This window comes from Myxocyprinus asiaticus, chromosome 7 (assembly GCF_019703515.2).
Source record: "Myxocyprinus asiaticus isolate MX2 ecotype Aquarium Trade chromosome 7, UBuf_Myxa_2, whole genome shotgun sequence".
Lineage (NCBI taxonomy): Eukaryota > Metazoa > Chordata > Actinopteri > Cypriniformes > Catostomidae > Myxocyprinus > Myxocyprinus asiaticus.
The window spans coordinates 38,507,430-38,524,525 of NC_059350.1; the positions used below are offsets into that span (position 1 = coordinate 38,507,430).

General features: G+C 39.5%; 1 protein-coding gene across 1 annotated transcript in view; it reads right to left on the reverse strand.

Moving 5' to 3' along the window:
• Window positions 1–823, reverse strand: part of fat1a (FAT atypical cadherin 1a) — a 119,089-nt gene extending 118,266 nt beyond the window's left edge. The window contains exon 1 of the mRNA XM_051703305.1: window positions 719–823. The gene's annotated coding sequence lies outside the window, so the exon portion shown is untranslated. The remainder of the gene's footprint in view (window positions 1–718) is intronic.
• Window positions 824–17,096: the final 16,273 nt, after the last annotated feature.

The following is a 17,096-nucleotide window of genomic DNA, read 5'->3' on the forward strand; positions in this document are numbered from 1 at the left end:
ATAAAAAAATAAAAAAATAAATAAGGGTAAGGAGGGAAAAAATTAAAAATTACGTTTGTCAGTGCAGCTGAAAAGCTGATTACATTTAAAGGAAGCACCAATGTGTCTTCACGACTATTCGTGCCCTCGAGCGTATAAAATCAGCGCGAGTCTCACAGTTCAGTTCAGAAATGAAATACTTCTGACTGAACTTTTTCGGCTGTATCAAAGAACGTAACAAAACAACATTAGATTTAGAGATTTTCACATAGTGATCTTCGTGTTGGCTCTTCTTACTATGTGGCAATTGAGCTATTGTAACAGAAACAAAATAACAAAAGAAGCGCGTCGGCTCTGTTGTTAAAGAGTATCCCCCATCCCCCCTCCCAGTCCGTCAGTTTCTATTCATTTCACGTCGCCACACTAATGCCTTCATGCGCTGACCAGATGTACGGACTGGTCCCATTTGAAAACAATTATCCGACAACTCTGGACTGCTTATCTTAAATAGTTAAAATGCAACTGAACCCACAGAGTATTCTAACAGTTTTGCCAAGCCACGGTCAACTTCAAAGCTGCCCTATTTCCACTGCAAAGACTCCCAACTGCAACTTTACAAAGCGGGCGGAGTGAAACTTTAACGCATTTCTTAAAAATAGCACTGAATTAGAGCGCTTGGCGTTAACAAACAAGCTCTAGAGGTGCTCGCGCAATTTTAAGCATCCCATATCATACATACCTATTTCAACACTAACGTCCTTTGTTTGGTGGCTTTTCATTAAGTTTATAAGTTCCAAACGTCTGCATTATACCGACAGTCTCAGCCGCTCTCTCCAACTCACTCTCAACTTTCCTCTCCTACACTCTCTCTCACACACACATAAAACGCTCTTGAGTATCTTTCCGCGCTCCATGAGCACCGCACGGATCTACTTCCTATTGGCATACAGATGAAACGGCCGTCGCTCTCCCTTCACAGTGAGACGGTAGAAGTCTTTGATGTTTTATTTTATGTGACAGTCCTCTATCTTTGATGAGGAAATATGCTGCATAATAAGTATTTGGAACTAAGCAGATAAATTATGTCTTCAACACGACAGTCTGCATACCAACCAAGGTACCAACTGCATACTTTACATGTTGAGGTTTATTTAACGAACATAAAATGTTCAAATGCACAGCAGCTTGACATTCCACATGGAAACTGCGGAAAAGTTTAATACATAGACGGAAAACATTGTTAAAGCTTGGCTCTAGCTTCGCACATATGCACACTGTTGCTCGCGAATGATGGCGCTGTCTCACTGCTGTAGCAGAGCTCGAGCAATCCACGAGGCTGGCTGAGCATTCTTCACCTCAATCTGTGCAACTCACTTTAAAATGCTTACACCGAGTTGCGTGCGCCCACTGCACATACATGACCATGTATTATTATGCTTAATGGCATGATGGCGATTATGATATTTTAATGTTATTTTATTTGTTATTGACAGTTACAGCATTATAGGATTTGTCATTGTAATAACAGTAGTAGTTATGGTAATAATGTTTTTTTTTTTTTTTTTTTTGGTGCTGTGGTGCATTTTGTATTAAAACAAAGTGGGTTGCATGTGGCAAAGTTGAAAAGCTGTTTTGAAAGAGGCTCACCAGGTTCAGCGGGCAAAAGCCGCCGCTCCAAAGTTGCGGCTAAATGATCTCCAGGACGTGTTGTCAAAAAGAGTATGTGAGCATATCTTCGCATGAAGATTCCTTTGGAAACAGGTTATACATCCGACTTGTTGTGCTGTACCCCCTACATTTCCTTAAATATGCGAAATCCTCGCGAGCTGAATGAATTCCACACGGCCACGCGTGCAGAGACTATCTACAATACTCACTAAGAGCTCGTGCGCTCGGGCAGTGGAGGAGGCGCGCGGATCCTCCGGGATGCCTGGCTGGCTTTCCGCCGATGTGACGTCACCACTCTCTCCCAGGGGAGTCGATCATTTGATTCAGTGATCTCTCATCACCACTGCCGTACACTTTGACGTTTTGCACTGGCACTGAATGATGTTTATTGAATTATCAGCGTAATGGAACTTTAGAACTTTAGACTTCAGCAGTTTGTGGTGATCCATTACATTGGGATCGATATAATAAGGCTTCTTGCCTCTCAAATAGACATTTTATTCAGTTTAATAGTTATGTTATATAACCAATCTGAGAGTGCATAGATCTTGATTATATAATGACAATATATTGACCTCTGGGTTTAAAAGTTTGCTTGTCTCTTAGAAAACCCTTAAAGGAATAGTTCACCCAAAAGTGAAAATTCTCTCAGAATTTACTCACCCTCATAGCTTCCCAGATGTATATGACTTTCTTTTTTTCTCAGAAACAGAGATTTTTGGAAGAATATCTCAGCTTTGAAGGTCCATACAATGCAATTGAATGGTGACCAAAACTTTGAAGCTCCAAATAACAGATAAAGGCAGCATAAAAGTGATCCACATGACTCCAGTGTTTTAATCAATGTCTTCTGATGTGATCCAATCCTGTTTGGGTGAGAACGGACTAAAATACAACTTATTGTTCACTCCACATCTTGCCATTGCAGTCTCTAGGCATGATGATGATGATAAAAAGTTCGATTACACTTCTTAGCATTTGAGAAGAGCCAGAGATTATTTAGCAGAGATGGACCAATTGTATTAAAATGAATGGGAGAAACTGGAACGGCCAACGGGTGTAGAAAAGTAAGTCCTACCTTAAGCCCAAAGTATACTTCAGTTTTGACGCGAACACTTAGCGTCTGCATACAGTCAAATGCGAGCCTGTCAAAGTATACATCAGTAGACTGTGCACACACAGGCGGTTGGCACATGCGTGCTATGACTGCTATGAGATATTGTACTATTTCTCTTCAGGAGTTTAGACCCATAAAGATATATTTATATTAATTCAGAATCGAGTTATACAAATACAGGTATCTCCTGACCAACTCACACACGTGTTCTTGACGTGCACATCCACTGATGTTGTTTCCACATTCGTCTCCTGATGTTTGCTAGCGATTTAATCTTCTTATACTGCCCCTTCATGACAGCAGCAGCTCCAATGTGAGTGTTGCCACCTTGTGAACCCACTAATTAGTGCAAATAATTCCAGGCACATGCACGTTCTGCACATTAAAAGGTGCACTGTTAGAAAAATCAGGCTGCGCACGTTCAGTGTTCGAGCACTGTGCTGATGACTACATTTGCGTCATACATCCTATGCTCTGACACTTAGCGTTCTTATTTTACAAAGTACACTTTGGGCTTTGCAGTTAAAAGAGCCAATAATTTTTTAGATACAGATATTGACTGTTAGTCATCTCGAGAACGTGCATGCGCATTAGCTGAACCAGCCTTAAAAATAGCATGTTGTCAGATTTTACTGCTGATTTTAAATATGTTCTTTGATCATATCGTAATCTTGATCAACCGTTTTGGAGATTTCGGTCTTTCCGCATTCAAGTAGATAGGAGCTGTACTTTTATGCCGCTTATTTAGATAGAACATAGCTGCACGGTAGCTTTCCCAAGATGGCCCCCGGGTGGACTGACTTGCCTTTAAAGGTACTTTGGCAGAGCGCTAGTTGGCGCTAGGAAGTGTAATCGAGCTTGAAATCATGATCGCCAAAATGACTGCTGATGTCAAGATTTATAATGAAAAAGGAGTTATATTTTGGTCTGTTCTCACCCAAAACCAATTGGATCACTTCAGAAGACATGAATTTAAACACTGGAGTCATATGGATTACTTATATATGCTGTCTGTATGTGCTTTTTGGAGCTTCAAAGTTTTGGACCCCATTCACCTGCATTGTATAGACCAACAGATATTCTTCTAAAAATCTTCATTTGTGTTCAGCAGAAGAAAGAAAGTCATACACATTTGGGATGGCATGAGGGTGAGTAAATGATGATAGAAATGTAATTTTTGGGTGAAGTATTCCTTTAAGTCTTTGTTGTAGTTGGACTGTGGCATGCTGCTTAAATGAGAGCACCTAATATTCATTGAGTTAAGACTCATAAAACTTTTGCCCAGGGAGCTGTGTGAATGAGAGACATTATGTCCCTCCTCCTCTGTCCCTTTATTGAGATGCAAAATCATTCAGTCACCCCCCTCCATTGCAAGTAAAGCACCTCCATACGCGCACACACATTGCTTCACTCTGATCCCCCCATAAAGGTTTAATTGGATTCCGGTCAGGTGATGTGAGGGAGCTGGCTGCTGCTTTTGATCCTTCCAGTGCAGAGACATTCCATTGCTGGTCTGGAGTTTGCAGAGTGCTGTTCCTAAGAGAGAACAGCAGGCCGGGAGGAGGTGCATGCAAGTGTGTGTTAATATGCAGGAATGAGAGCTTCACAACTGCCTAATGTTTTCTACTTCGGCTTCGTAGAACACTGGTCATGATGTGTTTTTATATTTATACAGCTCTTTACATTAAATCTTTGGAACTTTTCCACAGATAGATTTCTGTAGAGCAATTCCAATCAAAAATAAATAAGATAATAGAGTACACTGACTTTAAACCACTTTCTCCATAGTATTGAGCATGTAACATGCACATAATTGTTTGATTAAGGTGTAGCTATATTCTGGTTTAGCCTTTATTATGATATAGACATTTACCTATTCCACAGCTATTGGAATATAGCCTACAGATATTGTATGCAATCAGCATAATCTGAATAAACTAAGACTTTCCTGTTGTTCTCTTCTTGAAATACTGGAAATACTCTCGCCATTTATTAAACAACATTTTTGTTATTTTTGACAGCAATTTATTCTTTTAACTCATTTTTATTTTGTAATGTTGTAAATAATTGTACATTTTTGTAAGTCTCATTCATGTAATTAACAATAACACACGAGCATTATGAATTGCAAAATTTAGGTCATGAGACTCTTATAAAATGTTGACCATGATGTTTCTTGTAGTGTTTTTTTAAATAATAGTAAAATATAAAGTTTTCTCCTCACACCAAAAACGTGTTTTCTCAACAAATTGACTTTTAACCACTTTCTCTACCTGATATCATTCAGAATTCAGTATGATCATAAGGGAAATCAAAATGTTAGTTCAGAATGTTTTGCCACCCATATTCGGATCCAATATGCTGAATTCAAGACAAGCAACACCATATGGTGAACGTCACATCCTAGATAGTACATTTGCAAAGAAGTGAGTGGAAAAAAAGCTTTTTTGGTCACAGTACTGCATACACAGATTTCAAAATATTTGACCTTCTGTCACTGTTTTTTTTTTTTTTTTTTTTTTTTTTGTGAGATCACTCTGCCGAATTACTTCTGTTTTGATGTGTAGATATAAATAAATGTTCAGTTATATTGGATATTCTATAATAAGGTGCTTACATGACCCAAAATACAGATTAATACAGGCATATGCCAGTTGTTTTGTTCATATATTTATTAGAATGCGTAATATTGGTTTATTTAAATCAGGTTCATATATTTACGTGACGCTAACATAATCGGAAAATGAAAAAAATTCTGATTAATATTAGAAAATACTATTTATGCTGTAAATAGTCTTAGGCACATAAAATGTTTCACAAAAACATTTGTCTTAAGATGGTTAGTAAGCGCATATTTACTATAGCATGTGTGTGGCATGCTTTGCACATTATGTCATATGGTAAAGAACAAGCAGTGTCCTCAACAAAATCCCCTAGATTAACATAATAAGACAATAAGACGCATAAGTGTAATATTAGCATATTTAGAAAATGTGGTATTTTGTGAGTAATGGCTGTCACAACACACTCTTTTTTCTTCTCTGGAGAACTCTGAGGAAGATTATCTTCATAAATCCTTCAAGCTGACAGTCTCAACATAATCACCACTTATCAGAGTGGAGAAACACCCCATACTTAATATATCTGCACTAATATATAATTGAAAATTAACATGTAGAATTTTTTGGGATTATCTAGTAAACTCATTTTTCTTGGTTTATTTTTGTCATCCTAATAAACATGATGGTCAGTTTCAAAGATGGTTTCCTTCAATAAAAATTATTGCTTTCTCAGACAGTTTTAGAAGCACTTTTATTAGTGGTGTATACGGTTGTCACTTCACCTTTGAGTGCTTAATCCTGTTCTGTACACACACAGTGCAGTAATTTACGGGAGTGACAATCGCATTCTACAACCGAATTGACTCTAGTTAAAATCGCACTTTCATAAATTCCACGTGATGTGTACAGAACCGAACTGAACAACTAGTTCAGATCAAAAATTGATTGAAAGAGCGTGTGAGATGTGTCTGACTTCTCCTGGTGCAAATCACACAAACAGAGGTGTGTATTCATTCATTCATTTATATATCAGTCTCTCTCTCCACTGTAGTTTCTCTCACCAGCGCTGTGGTCTTGGGGTAACAGTTTACCGTCATTAAAGTCCAGAGAGATTGCACTGTTTAAACAGCAGCTGCTTAACAAGTGAAAACAAAATGCTCTGTCGACAGCTGTTACCTCAATATTGCTGGATGATAAGTCTCTGGTGGATAATCTCTTTGCTCAAAATAACACAAAAAGGGTTAAACTGGGGGTTTTCATGTTTCTTGTTCACAGGCGCGAGACGCTGAAGCTTTGCTACAGTTATCACTTGTCAGTCATTACAATTTCGGGAGTAACTACTGTATTCTGGACACAGTTGCTATGATAATTAAGGAGATTCATTCCCGCATTTAAATGTGGTTGTCAATCCCGAAACTTTGTAGTGTGGAGGTAGTCTAAAAAAACTGATATAATGTTGTTGGCTGGTGAACAGCTGACAAAACTCTCAAATCTAGAGACCAGAGTAATATAAAGACATGGAGGTGGGCTCTTTTGACATGGGCCACCTAGCAACCACTCAGCAAACCCTAGCAACCACCTAGAAGCGCCAAAACAACCATCAGAACTCCCAACAGCATACCTCATAGCAGTATGCTAAAAACCACTCAGAACTCTTAAGCAGCCACAGCAATGCCCTTGCAACCACCCACAACACCCTAGCATCAATGTGGTGACTTTTGAATGGGTAAGCACTACTTGCATTTCCTCCAAAAAATATAAAAATCTAGTTTGCCATGTACAATACTCAATTGGTGACAATACTGCATGTATACGCAAGGAATACAATGTAAGACGCTTGCACTCGCAATGACCCAACATACATGGAGCACAAAATACAACAGGAAAATTTTGATTTTAGTAAAATATATAGACCTACATAAACTCTACAGTGGAAATTATAAACAGATTAACTCAAATACAACACAATGCACCTAATAAGAGAATGTTCATTCTCACATAATGTGGAGTGAATGTCTAATCCAGCACAACACCAGACGTCAATCAGATTACCAAGGAATAGGATTAGGATTAGGAAACAAGGATCATTTTAGGAGGTAAAACACAGGCAAATTTAGATAGCTGATCTAATCTATGTTGTTTAATTTAAGACATCTTGCAGGTGACTGGTCTGTCCAAGACTGATGCCAATACATTGTAACATAAACATCATCATGCCTTTAGCATATTTGAGTCAAAACGTTTTATTTATCATAAGATTTTAGTGGTTTTCACTGTGCAAGTCTCTCTCATCTGATGACACATTGTAATTATGTCATATTAAAATATGGCATGTTTTGCTGGTTGAATATCTCAGAGATAATGTGATTTCTGACATGCTGTTTACGTCAGGAACACTATGTATGATCTCAATAGGCCAGTTTGTTCTTAAAAATCAATGCCATGTGTTTTCTACACAGTTTGATTTAAACATAGGCTATGGTCACAATGATCTGCAATTGAATTTCACATAATGTAACATAAACATGCCACATTGCAATTATTTATATAAGCATGTGAGCATTTCAAATGGAAAATGAAAACATAATCTTACATGACCAAAGGAAACTTTAATCAATTAAAATACATATAGCTGAAGGCACTTTCCATGAATATGGTACATTTTGGTGTTTTTAAAGCATAAGAGGCAAACAGTGAAAGGTATAAACTTTTATCTAACATAAATGTTAAAATTTTATATATGTTGTCTCTTTAAACTGTATTTAGACATGTTCCACATTTTGGTGACAGGGTCGCTAAAATTCTGAAATATATAAAAACAGCTTATGTAATATATACAGTAGTTTGACATCCTAAGCCCTTATTCCAAAAAATCTAAAAGTAAGCTCCTAATGCAGAAATTTGGGAGCAACTCTAAAAAATTAGGAGCGTGTCACTCCTAATTTTAGGACTCGTAAAATTTTAATCTAAGTGTAATTCATGAAGCATTTTAATGCTAAAAGTAGCTCCTAAACCCACAACAGCTTAGAAGTCCTCTGTAATATGTTCAGAGGAATAAGGAAGAGGGAGATGGTGATTCCACTCAGGAATGTCACTTTTTATTAAACAAAACCAAAAATTTGTTCGCTTAACAGCGCAACGGTGTAACTTCAATTCAAACTCAAATAACTCAGGTAAGCACACGGCATCGGCCAACACACACAAACAGCTTCTTAGCTGGGCTCTCTCTCCCGACTGCTGCTGTCTCCTTTCCTTAAAAGCCCCAATGACTCCTCACTGAAATACAAGACAGGTGTTAAGCATAGGTGGCAATCATTTTCCACTCATCTCCCCCTCTTCACTCTCCATAGCACGGTTCTCGGCCACTCCCTCGCCTCCACATACCCCCACCGCCCGTCTCTGGCTAGGGCATTGTCCGGTTTGCCACCGACTCCCCCCCCCACTCCGAGAGAGGAAATCAGCCACAGCTATCTTTTCCCCAGCCTGTGGACAACCTCGAATTTGAAGGGCTGAAGTACCAGATACCAACGAGTGATCCACGCATTATTATCTTTAATGCGGTGGAGCCACTGGAGCGGGGCATGGTCCGAAAAGAGGGTGAAGGCCTTTCCAAGCAGGTAGTATTGGAGTGTGAGGACCGCCCACTTGATGGACAGATACTCCTTTTCTATTGTGCTGTACCTAGTCTCTCTAGTTTTCTGCTAATGTACAGCAAGGGGTGCTCCTCACCCTCCACTACCTGGGACAACACAGCCCCCAAACCCCTGTCCAATGCATCCGTCTGTAAGATAAAAGGGAGAGAGAAGTCAGGGGAATGTAACAGTGGACCGCCACATAGTGCAGCTTTTACTTGTAAGAAAGCCTGTTCTCCATCCACTGGACTGGGTCTGGCACTCCCTTTTTAGTGAGATCAGTCAGCAGGCTGGTGACATCCGAATAATTAGGCACAAACCTCCGATAATAGCCAGCCAAGCCCAGGAACTGTCTCACCCCCTTTTTGGACTTGGGCTTCGGACAAATCACAATGGCTGCAGCCTTATCAATTTGGGGGCGCACCTGTCTGTGACCCAAATGGAAGCCCAGATACCGTACTTCCACCCACCCAGTTGCACACTTCTTCGGATTTGCCTTGAGCCCCACCCGCCTCAGCGACTTCAAGACAGCCCTCAGATGCTGGATGTGCCGCTGCCAATCATTGCTATAGATGATGATATCATCCAGATAGGCATACGCAGCGTGTGGGCGAAGGACCTTGTCCATGAGCCACTGAAACATCGTGGGGGCCCCAAACAAACAAACGGAAGTGTAATGAGTTGGTATAATCCGAATGGAGTGGAAAAGGCAGTTTTTACCGGGAACATGAAAGTCAAGGGAATCTGCCAAAATCCCTTTGTTAAATCCAGTGTCAAATAAAAATGAGCCGCACCCAACTGATCGAGCAATTCGTCAATGCGAGGCATTGGGTACGCATCCAATTTAGACACTGTGTTCACTTTTCTATAATCCACACAAAACCGGACCGACCCGTCACTCCTTAGGGACTAATGGGGCTTTTCCACTGCACAGTACAGCTCGACTTGACTATGTTCGCTTTTTGGGGGTTTACCACTGTGGCTTGTACCTGGTACCTGGTACTTTTTTTAGTACCACCTCGGTCAAGGTTCCAAGCGATCCGAGCCGATACTAAATGTGACATCAAAACCCTGCAGATCACTGACTGGTCAGAGAGAATCGTCACTACCAGCGTCACTGGATTTGTGACACGGGACATCAACCCGCTAGTTTTAAAGTTAGCAACAGTGATAGCAGTATCATTTGTTCACGCAACTTTTGAATTGTAAAAAGAAATGGCTGTGCGCAAAACCACACCGTGGTCAATAAACGAGGTGCAGACGTTTCTCTCGTTAGCGGCAAAAGAAACGACGTGAAACGAAAAAGTCTTTCAGGAAGTGTCTCAGCTGTTGGCCGCACACGGCTACCACCAGACCTACCAACAGTGTAGGGAAAAGTAAAAAAAAACTTAAAAGTGACTACAGAACCATTAAGGACCACAACAGCCGGAGTGGTTTAAACAGAAGAAAGTGGAAGTGGTTCGACCAAATGGACACTATCTATGGCAATAGACCAGCGAGCAATAGGAGGGAGAGTGCCCTGGACTCGGCTACGACGTTGTAGGAGTCCACAATGGAGGATGGTACATTTTGTTACGTGAACTCTATATTCTGCTTGAAAGCTTCACTTTATTTAGTTGACCAGCTACTGGAAAGCTTGCTTCTACAGGGCCAATTTAACTGTTACACTTGTGTAAAATCACCATGCAACAACTGCTTTATGCAGCACAATGAGCTAGTAGCTAAAAGCTAGCGTTTGTGTTATTGTTTATGGTCAGTAATGTTTGTATCATGTTTAAGATGATGTCACGGCAGTAGAGGTGGCGCAACTATGACGATCAGCCTATAATCCCATCCATGTTGAGGCAGCACTAAACTGCAGTGGAAAAGCAAGCTCAGAAAAGTAAAGTGAGCAGAGTCAAGTTGAGTTGAGTCGAACCGTAACATGCAGTGGAAAAGTGCCATAAGACTACCAGACTGGCCCAGTCACTGTGGGATTCTTCTATTACCTCCATGTCAAGTATTGCCCTCAATTCCTCCCGCACTACCTTTTTTTTTGTGTTTGGGTAAACGGCAGGGACAACTGCGTACCGCTACCCCTGGGAACGTTTCAATATGGTGCTGTATGAGATTCGTATGCCCGGGAAGAGGCGAGAACATATTGGAGAATTTTTGTTGCAACCTGGCCACCTCCATGATTTGGGACGGTGAGAGGTGGTCTCCACAGGGAACAAGGGTGACTCGATTGTTGATTTTTAAACTCACCTCCGGATCGAGCTCCTCCCTCTTTGGGACCACCATCGCCAAATTCACGGGGACCGCCTCTCTCCATAGTTTTAGGAGGTTAAGGTGGTAAATCTGATGGGCTCCACCTCTATCCATACGCATTACCTCATAATCAGCTTCCCGACTCGCTGTGCGACCTCAATGGGCCCTTGCCATTTGACGTGGGTAATACAAGGACTTTATCTCCCTGTGTAAATTCCCGTAGCCGAGCCCCCCTATTATACAGTTGGGATTGGCATTCTTGAGCTTGTAGCAAATTCTCCTGTGATAGCTGCCCCAATGTGTGGAGCTTTGCTCTCAGGTCAAGAACATATTGAATTATGTTTTTGCTGGTTGAAAGCCCCTCCTCCCAATTTTCTCTCACGATGTCTAGTCCACCAGAACCAACACAAGGCAATGGCCGCATGCCGTCCACTCTAATGGCCCGACAAGGTCCATACCAATTCTTTCAAAGGGGACCTCGATCAAAGTGGGCACAAAGGCGCTCTTGGGGTGGCCGGCGGATTCACCAGCTGACATTCACGGCATGCCTCACACCACCTGCGAACATCTCTGTGAATGCCCGGCCAATAGAAACGGTATCGATACAACCAATCATTTACAGTAGAAAAGTATGGATATGCGAGTGCAGTGTCTGGCTGGAGGCGTTGACCATCAATTGTTTTCACCTGATCAAAGGCGTGCCTCAGGGTCTCGTCTCATGCCTGCTCCAGAGGGAAATCCCCATCAGGGAAACCTCTAAGGGCTGGGGGCTGTTTCATCCAACCCTACAAGGCAAATATTGTAATTTGTAATTTTTTTGGCTTATGCCAGTTTACCTACCATTCACAATTTCAAAACACCCATACACTATGGCACAACCAGGGTTTTTCTTGGTCTTCAGTGGTGGCTGAGGTACCAAGCTCACCCACAAACTCAAAGTTGGTTGGTTGGTTACATAATTGTGATTAATTACTATATAACAGAATTACCAAACTGCATTACATCTTTTCATTGGAAATCTGGAACTTTTTTTAATTTTACAATTGTTTCACATTAAAATGCTATGGGAAATCAAACTAAATTAATTTAATTTAAATAAAACCATGTTTTTATAGGGCTAGTTATACTATTCTGACGGTATACATACAGTATGAGTAGGCAATTTTACTGAGCTGGGACTGTGCTTCCAGTAAAAATGTTTGTGTCCTTTCGAAATATTGTTTTCCTTTCATCAGGCTCACAATTTATAGTAAGTCATATCTTAAAATATCTATTGGTAAACAAGGCCAGTTTGTTAGAACAGGAGGAAAACTTTTTCTATAATTTGTCCAAAATTCATGGAGGTCCAGATTTTAAACTTCTTCATTTCTACAATTTGTACTTGTCCTTATGAATGTTTAGCCTGTCATAGTTCTTCCACTGTTTAATTGGCATTGGTAGCCTAATAATAGGGCCATAACCACAATGGATGGCTGCACATCATGTTTTTAGTTAGGTCAATGTAGCTAGTCTTTCTAAAAAATAAACTAGTACTTATTATGGAAAAAAAACGAATAGCCTAAACACATGTACATAAAGTCCTTAAAATAAAATATAGAAATGAAGTTAAACTGATTCCTCCTAATAGATTTAATATGAAACTATAACTTTTCTGTCATTGTTCTACAGAATAAACACGATACATTTTAGTAAGGGTGATGATGTGCATTTTAAAAAGCCTTGTTTTAAAGAAACACAGACATTGGAAAAGAGTGTTATGGATCTTAACCCCATTGAGCTTTTGTGGGATCTGCTAGACTGTAAGGTGCGTGAGAAGTGCCCGACAAGACAGCCACATCTATGGCAAGTGCCACAGGAAGCGTGGGGTGAAATGCCACCTGAGTGTCTGGACAAACTGACAGCTAGAACGCCAAGGATCTGCAAAGCTGTCATTGCTGCGCATGGAGGATTTCTTTATGTGAAATCTTTTCAGTTTAAGAAGTTCAAATTTTTTTTTCTTCAAATTGTAATAGTAATTTTTCACATTATTAATGTCCTGACTATACATTGTGATCAGTTGAATGCCACTTTGGTGAATAAAAGTACCAATTTCTTTCCATAAGGGCAAAATCTGTACATTAGTCCAAACTTTTGGCTGCCAGTGCACTTTCACTGACCATTTGTTTAAAAAGGTATAAATGATACATTTATTAACCCTTAAATGCATTGAAATTTTCCCAAATGCTCATATATATTTGGGTCTTTAGAGACCCGACACTTCTTTCTATCCATCCATCAAAAATGGATGTACAAAATGCCCAGAAATTTTCAAAACATTTTCAAGACAATTAGAAAATAAAATATATTTTAATATATTTTGATGTTTTATTTTTCATAAATCAAAGACATGATGCAACAAATCAAGAACACAATTCATTATTTTCACACTGAAATGTTATGAGATGCAACTGGCTGTCAAATGCATATTGAGCTACACAACACATAATCTACACATCAGCTACACCCAAGTTACACATTCAGTATGTTACACATGTATTTCTCAGGCACTCATTGAGTCTAATTAGATGAACAACTTACATTAATTCAGTAGTAAATCCAAATGACAACAATCATGTCATCCTGTTTGTGTGTTACACTTGCTAAAGTTTACGTCTATATTATTTGATGAAGAAACAATGTCAAATGCAAATCAAATCAATCACTGCAACATCAGCACACCTCGAGTAAAAAAAAATAGCATGTATATTACAGTTTTTGTTGATCACTTTGGTACTGTTAATCGCAAGTATGTGGTAAAACCTCACAACTCTTAGTACACAACTTCAAACTCATCACACTTGTAACGCAGCCAGTCTTTCATTCAAAACTTGCCATTGTGCATTAATTTGGATTGTAAACATCACCACACATCCATTGATTCAAATATAAGTTTCTCGTGAAATGTCATGAGAACATATGGTTTAATCACCAAAACACAACGATATCTTTTCAGTTTAGTCGTTTTAACTACCAGTGAATCCAATAACAAACAATGCAAGATACATGTTTCAAATCGTCCTTAGAAGTGCTGAAAGTAATATGCTACAGTACTGTAAAAGATAGATTACACAGTTTTCACATTAGGCAATACACTTACATTACCCAACGGCAAATTGTGTTTTTCAGATATAATTGTAACATAGGTACACTCTCTATAATCAAATGTACACAGTTAAATAAAACAAATGAACTAAATGAACACAAAAAACATTTAGCACACATTACATTAATTTGGATCAAGCCTGTCTTGAGCATTTGGCCATAGATTCTAGTCCGATCATTGTTCATGCACCTTGGGAAAAATCTTTTGGCATGGCAAATCCATGCTCGACATTGGTCTACACTGATGTCATCACATGCATCATCCATGGCCTGAAGGAGGGTGGCACGCTCAAGGGGTTGGCAATCATAGACCTTCCACCTCCATGCTGAAAAAAATTCCTCAATAGGGTTGAGGAAAGGAGAGTAGAGGGTCATGAATTGGGGATGGGCCTGAAACCATGCTTGAACCACCTCTACATGGTGGAACCTGACACAATTACATAGGTGACTCCTTCACCTTGACAGGCCGGCTCAATTTCATTGAGAAACTCAATTAGATGTGCAGCATTGTAGGAGCCAAGTAATGGCCACATTGTCCGGGCGATGAGTTTTGGCCAGGTTAAAGCCCACTTCATCAACAATGTACTTGTGATGGTTCACATCAAAAAATATTTAGGTTAGTTATTTTTACAGTGTAGTTCCAATATATATTGGAAGTAGGCGATGCATCAAATAGTAACAGTAATACAGTATATAGTTCTGTACCTGAACATACTCAGCCCTTAGTTGTTTCACCCGGTCATTGTTTCTCTCAAAAGACACCAGGTAAATGTGTTTCATTGATACCTGGTGTCTCTTCAAAAGGCAGGCTACTGTTGGTAGGCTGATGGATGCCACATTGGCAAAGGTGTCATAGTTCTCCTCAGTTGCCTGCTTTATTTCCAGTGGCAGTATATCATTCCTGGCCCTCACCATTTCCACCACTGCCAACTCCTGCTGGTCGGTCAGCACACGGCCACCACTATGGGGTTTTCTGTAAATTCTAAGCATAGAACAGAGTGTACGTCAATAGATCATACTGTAACATTTTATGAATTTACATGCATTACAATTTACTGTAAATATAATTGTAGAGCTTAGTATATATCCTTCAGACTTACCAGTGATAGAATTGACAGCTGATCTTTTTAGATTTGGATCAACTAATCTGGCAGCCTCTGCCATAGTAAGGCCTCGGTTCACCACGATCAATGATGATGGCCCGCACTTCATTAGAGACAACAGTTCTGCCTCCCTCTCTCTGACGACCAACCCTTCGACGGGCCCCATACTCATCTCTCTGATCTCTCTGTTGGTGCCCATGCCCATCTCGCTGACGGATCCCTTGTCCATGAGCTCTTCCTGTTCCTTGCTGTCTATCCTGCTCCCTGTTGAAAGAAATTGCCAGTGTTTACCAACCCCCCCCTTTATATGGTGACCAATTGTGGTTACCACTATGTGAAATCAATTTGCGATAACGAGTATTCATTATGTGTGGTTACATGTAATTTAGATGTTCATACAAACACACATTTTATTTGTGTAGTTCTCGATATCCATATACTGTATGTAGCTGACAAACCAATTTAAAATCTATTGGTTTGCCAAATGGTTCAGTGATTAACCATTAAGAGCAGTTGATTAAGTGTTGGTCAAATGTATTTACACAAATCAGAAGAGAAGCATATTAAAAGTATTGTGAGCATTGCATTGTGAAAGACAATTACTTCATAAGAAAGGTATTTCTTTGATGACACACTGATTAGGTGTGGTGAAAAAGTTACTGTGTAATTTTGTGTGTTGTACTTAGTCAATTGAACATGTGATTACATGTTTGAATAAACAGCCTTTTTGATGATCTGCTTTGAGTTTTGTACTAACAGTTGTGAGGTTTTACCACATACTTGTGATAATAGTACCAAAGCGATCAACAAAAACTGTATGTATGTTTATGGAACAGTGATAATTCACCATTGTTGAAAATTAATTGTTGCACAGAAATTTAAATTGATGTAGTGTTTATTTGTATAAATGTAATACTCATTTCTCTTGTAATAAACAAATAAATAGATATCCTGTTATAGTAAACCTAAATAGATATGAAATAATAATGAAAAATATAATTTATGGAAGTGACAACCTGACACATTTATGGAAACCTGACACTCTAAACACCTCGGGTCTCTAAAGACTCTATACACTTTTGGTACTTAAAAATTATAAAAAAATTTTTTTTGTTGCAATTAAAAAAACAACAAAAAAACAAAAACAAACAAAAGTGTTCCACTATTTATAAGAGATAAATTGAGGAATACTAAAGAGATTTGAGCACAACTCCAAAAAATTGATGAGGTACAGGGGGTGGAATGAGGTCCTGGGTCTCCCGATGATAATTCTCTCATCATTTACTCACCCTTATGCTGTCTCAAACTCAAATGACTTTTTTTCTTCTGCGGAACACATTCTGAGATATTTTGATGGAAATATGATGTCAATATATCCCTACAATGCAAGTCAATGGGGACCCACAATTCCAAGTTCCAAAAAGGACACTAGTGGTGGTGGTGTAGTGGTCTAAAGCACTGAACTGGTAAGTGGAAGGTTGTTGGTTCAATCCCCACAGCCACCACCATTGTGTCCTTGGGCAAGGCACTTAACTCCAGGTTGCTCCAGGGGGATTGTCCCTGTACTGTAAGTTGCTTTGGATAAAAAGTGTCTGCCAAATGCATAAATGTAAATAAAGGTAATAAATATGACTCAAGTGGTTTAATC